Raw genomic sequence first — 5,296 nt, 5'->3', positions numbered from 1 at the left:
CCTAGTTCTAGTCACCCCGACCAGTGGAAACAACCTCGCTGCCTCTATCTTGTCTATCCCTTTCATTATTTTAAATGTTTCTATAAGATCAGCCCTCATCCTTCTGAACTCCAACGAGTAAAGGCCCAGTCTACTCAATATATCATCATAAGGTAACCCTCTCATCTCCAGAATCAGCCTAGTGAATCGTCTCTGTACCCCCTCCAAAGCTAGTATATCCTTCCTTAAGTAAGATGACCAAAACTGCACGCAGTGCTCCAGGCCTCACTAATACCCTATACAGTTGCAGCAGGACCTCGCTGCTTTTGTACTCCATCCCTCTCGCAATGAAGGCGAACATTCCATTTGCCTTCCTGATTACCTGCTGCACCTGCAAACTAACTTTTTGGGATTCATGCACAGGGGAGTAACCATGATCAAGAAGGTGGTTTTCCCAGGATGAGGCTAGCCCATTGCACTTCGGGTGTGCTGACGCCTGCGATGTCCCCAAATGCGGGATACTCGACTGCAAAAATTGTGGTAGTGGGGGACTGCGTTCGCGCTCCAGCCGCTTCCCTTCGATAGCTCAGTTGGTAGAGCGGAGGACTGTAGTGGAATACTCAGTAAAGTCATCCTTAGGTCGCTGGTTCAATTCTGGCTCGAAGGAGCTAGTGTACTTTTAAAAAACCAAAACGAGTTTCATGCACAAGGAGCCCCAGGTCCCTCTGCACCGCAGTATGTTGTAATTTCTCCCCATTCAAATAATATTCCCTTTAATGTTTTTACTGTTTTTTTTCCAAGGTGGATGACCTCACATTTTCCGACATTATATTCCATCTGCAAAACCTTAGCCCATTCGCCTAACCTATCTAAGTCTCTTTGCAGCCTTTCTGTGTCCTCTACACAACCCGCTTTCCCACTAATCTTTGTGTCTTCTGCACATTTTGTTACACTACACTCTGTCCCCTCTTCCAGGTCATCTATGTATATTGTAAACAGCTGTGGTCCCAGCACCGATCCCTGTGGCACACCACTAACCATCGATTTCCAACTCGAAAAGGACCCAATTATCCCGACTCTCTGCTTTCTCGATCCATGCTAATAAATTTCCTCTGACTCCACGTGCCTTTAGCTTCTGCAGTAACCTTTTGTGTGGCAACTTATCGAATGCCTTTTGGAAATCTAAATACAACACATCCATCGGTACACCTCTATCCACCATGCCCGTTATATCCTCAAGGAATTCCAGTAAATCAGTTAAACATGATTTCTCCTTCATCGTCCGTGTTGCGTATGCTTGATTGCACTATTCCTATACTGCAGGCGCCAGCGTTTTTTTAAACATGATTATATAATTCCACATACAACAACTTGCATTCTCCCAGTGACGGTCAGCCAGAGGAGTTTCTCAGAGCAAACCATAAGAGAGCCAAGAGATCAGGGGGAGTTAAGCGACAAAGAACACAATTAGCATTCTCAATTCTGAGGAGGTTTTAATGGGAAGTTATATAAGAACATTAGAATTAGGAATAGGAGTAGGCCATACGGCCCCTCGAGCCTGCTCTGCCATTCAATAAGATCATGGTTGATCATCTACCTCAAATCCACTTTGCTGCAATATCCCCATATCCCTTGATTATCCTACAGTCCAAACATCTATCTATCTCAGCCTTGAATATATTCAACAACTCAACATCCACAGGCCTTTGGATTGAGAATTTCAAAGATTCACAACGCTCTGAGTGATGAAATTCATCCTCTTCTCTGTCTTAAATGGCCCACATCATTTCCTGAAACGATGCCCTCTAGATGTAGACTCTCCAGCCAGGGGAAAGAACCTCTCAGCATCCAACATGTCAACCCCCCTCAGAATCATTTAGCTTTCAATGAGATCTGAATTGCTCATTCTGTGTTTCCAGATTTGGATCTTGAGCAACACGGGCAATAAAACACAAGCAAAATAGTGTGTGCGGGCGGGAGATTGTGATTAATAAACTGCGGGTAGGCCGCACCGCACGATTTATAAAGTTGGAGAACAGCCTCAAGGCCTGAAAGTGAACCAGCGGCCCGGTCTCTGTTCCATCCGACGGCGCCCGTGAGGCTTTTTATTGGTGACAGGCCCGTTACGGACAGCCATCTTGGTGCAGGAAAGAACGACTAGTTCCCCTCGCAGTGCGGCCATCTTGGTACTGGAACGAAGAGTGGGCAGGGATTTCGGGTTCCAGTGACCAGGAGATAAAATCATTGACTCATTGATTTTATTCTCACTCTGCACACAGCGGGTGAAGAACTGAACCCATCCAGAGCAGAGGGAAGGAGAAAACTGGGAGTGCAGGAAAGAAACGTCGGAGATGGTGCAATGGGTTTGGATTTCAGCACAGGGAGGAAGTAGAGTGTGTGGGACGGGGATTTACAGGTTTAGGGGAATAAGACAGGAATCAATGTTCCATAGAAACGAGAATTGTCTGTTCTGAATTTCTATCCTGTCCTTACAGTGATGTATTTCGAAAACTCCTTTTACAGGGCATTAGAAGGAGAGGATTTGGAGACAGGGAACTCGAACCAAACATCGCGTCAAGAGTCACTCGATTAATCAGGACCTGAATATCGTCGGCCTGTGAATGTGGAAGGAAAAGTTTTTGTGTGTTCTGTCTGTGAGAATCCTGGAACGTCACGTCCTGAACTGTTCTGTCCTGGAAACTGAAATAAAAACAGAAAATGCTGATAGTCTCAGCAGGTCAGGCAGCATCTTTGGAGAGAAACAGTGTTAACGCTTCAGTTTGATGACTGTTCCTCAGAATGCTCTTCAGAAATGTGTTTACAATAAAATTTATAAACTTTTCCTTCAATCCTAAATTGATCTTTGGTCCAAAATCTATAATTCAGTGTCTGAAAGGTTTCACTGTTGCACATCTCCAATTAGAAAGTGCTGATGAGTCCTTGCTGACAATGCTTACTGAATTGCACATTACACACAGCGGCCCCTCCATTATCCACCAGAAAGAAGGGAAATGGGAATTGGTGGAGAATCAATGTCCCAAATGTTGACCCTCCGTCTGGTGTAGCAATCTCCTCGGCAGGGGAATAGAAACATAGAAACATAGAAAATAGGTGCAGGAGTAGGCCATTCGGCCCTTCAAGCCTGCACCGCCATTCAATGAGTTCATGGCTGAACATGCAACTTCAGTACCCCATTCCTGTTTTCTCGCTTTACACCTTTATCCCCAATGTAGTAAGGACTACATCTAACTCCTTTTTGACTATATTTAGCGAATTGGCCTCAACAACTTTCTGTGGTAGAGAATTGCACAGGTTCACCACTCTTTGGGTGAAGAGGTTTTTTCTCATCTCGGTCCTAAATGGCTTACCGCTTATCCTGAGACTGTGTCCCCTGCTTCTGGACTACCCCAACATTTTTGAACATTCTTCCTGCATCCAACCTGTTTAAACCCGTCAAAATTTAGAACATTTCTATGAGATCCCCTCTCATTCTTCAGAACTCCAGTGAATACAAGCCCAGTTGACCCAGTCTTTCTTGATATGTCAGTGCCGCCATCCCGGGAATCAATCTGGTGAACCTTCGCTGCACTCCCTCAATAGCAAGAATGTCCTTCCTCACGTTTGGAGACCAAAACTGTACACAATACTCCAGGTGTGGCCTCACCAAGGCCCTGTACAACTATAGTAACACATTCCTGCCCCTGTACTCAAATCCCCTCGCTATGAAGGCCAACATACCATTTGCTTTCTTAACCGCCTGCTGTATCTGCATGCCAACCTTCAATGACTGATGTACCATGACACCCAGGTCTCGTTGCACCTCCCCTATTCCTAATCTGTCACCATTCCGATAATAGTCTGTCTCTCTGTTTTTACCACCAAAGTGGATAATCTCACATTTATGCACATTATACTTCATCTTCCATGCATTTGCCCACTCACCTAACCTATCCAAGCCGCTCTGCAGCCTCATAGCATCCTCATCACAGCTTCCATTGCCACCCAACTTAGTATCATCCGCAAATTTGGAGATACTACATTTAATCCCCTCGTCTAAATCATTAATGTACAATGTAAACAGATGGGCCCCAGCACAGAACCTTGCGATATCCCACAAGTCACTGACTGCCATTCTGAAAAGTACCCATTTACTCCTACTCTTTGCTTCCTGTCTGACAACCAGTTCTCAATCCACGTCAGCACACTACCCCCAATCCCATGTGCTTTAACTTTGCTCTTGCGTGGGACCTTGTCGTAAGCCTTCTGAAAGTCCAAATACACCACATCAACTCGTTCTCCCTTGTCCACTCTACTGGAAACATCCTCAAAAATTTCCAGAAGATTTGTCAAGCAGGATTTCCCTTTCACAAATACATGCTGACTTGGACCTATCATGTCACCTCTTTCCAAATGCGCTGCTATGACATCCTTAATAATTGATTCCATCATTTTACACACTACCGATGTCTGGCTGACTGGTCTACAATTCCCTGTTTTCTCTTTTTCTCCTTTTTTAAAAAGTGTGGTTACATTGGCTACCCTCCACTCAATAGGAACTGATCCAGAGTCTATGGAATGTTGGAAAATGACTGTCAATGCATCCGCTATTTCCAAGGCCACCTCCTTAAATACTCTGGGATGCCGTCCATCAGGTCCTGGGGATTTATCGTCCTTCAATCCCATCAATTTCCCCAATTCAATTTCTCGACTAATAAAGATTTCCCTCAGTCCCTCCTTCTTTACAGACCCTCTGACCCCTTTTATATCTGGAAGGTTGTTCGTGTTCTCCTTAGTGAATACCGAACCAAAGTACTTGTTCAATTGATCTGCCATTTCTTTGTTCCCCGTTATGACTTCCCCTGATTCTGACTGCAGGGTACCTACGCTTGTCTTTACCAACCTTTTTCTCTTTACATATCTAAAGACGTTTTTGCAGTCCGCCTTCATGTTCCTTGCAAGCTTCCTCTCGTACTCTATTTTACCTGCCCTAAGCAAACCCTTTCTCCTCCTCTGCTGAGTTCTAAATTTCTCCCGGGTTCACTGCTATTTCTGGCCAATTTGTGTGCTACTTGTTTGGCTTTAATACAATCCATGATTTCCCTTGATAGTCACGGTTGAGCCACCTTCCCTTTTTTATTCTTACGCCAGACAGGGATGTACATTTGTTGCAGTTCATCCATGCGGTCTCTAAATGTCTGCCATTGCCCATCCACAGTCAACCCCTTAAGTATCATTCGCCAATCTAGCCTCGCCAATTCACGCCTCATACCTTCAAAGTTACCCTTCTTTAAGTTCTGGACCATGGTCTCTGAATTAA

The 5,296-nt window shown here is 44.8% G+C and overlaps 2 non-coding genes across 2 annotated transcripts; both read left to right on the top strand.

Annotated features, from left to right (window-relative positions):
- Positions 1 to 390: 390 nt before the first annotated feature.
- LOC139235738 (U1 spliceosomal RNA) lies at positions 391 to 552 on the top strand. Its single transcript, XR_011588498.1, has one exon. It is a non-coding gene; the product is annotated as a U1 spliceosomal RNA (small nuclear RNA).
- Positions 553 to 554: 2 nt separating this feature from the next.
- trnay-gua (transfer RNA tyrosine (anticodon GUA)) lies at positions 555 to 646 on the top strand. The gene is given in 2 exon segments: positions 555 to 591; positions 611 to 646. It is a non-coding gene; the product is annotated as a tRNA-Tyr (tRNA).
- The last annotated feature ends 4,650 nt before the right edge of the window (positions 647 to 5,296 follow it).

This window comes from Pristiophorus japonicus, chromosome 23, assembly GCF_044704955.1.
Source record: "Pristiophorus japonicus isolate sPriJap1 chromosome 23, sPriJap1.hap1, whole genome shotgun sequence".
NCBI classification, from domain to species: Eukaryota; Metazoa; Chordata; class Chondrichthyes; family Pristiophoridae; genus Pristiophorus; species Pristiophorus japonicus.
Note: the sequence above shows the minus strand (reverse complement) of the source record. Positions and strands in the feature narration are given on the sequence as shown.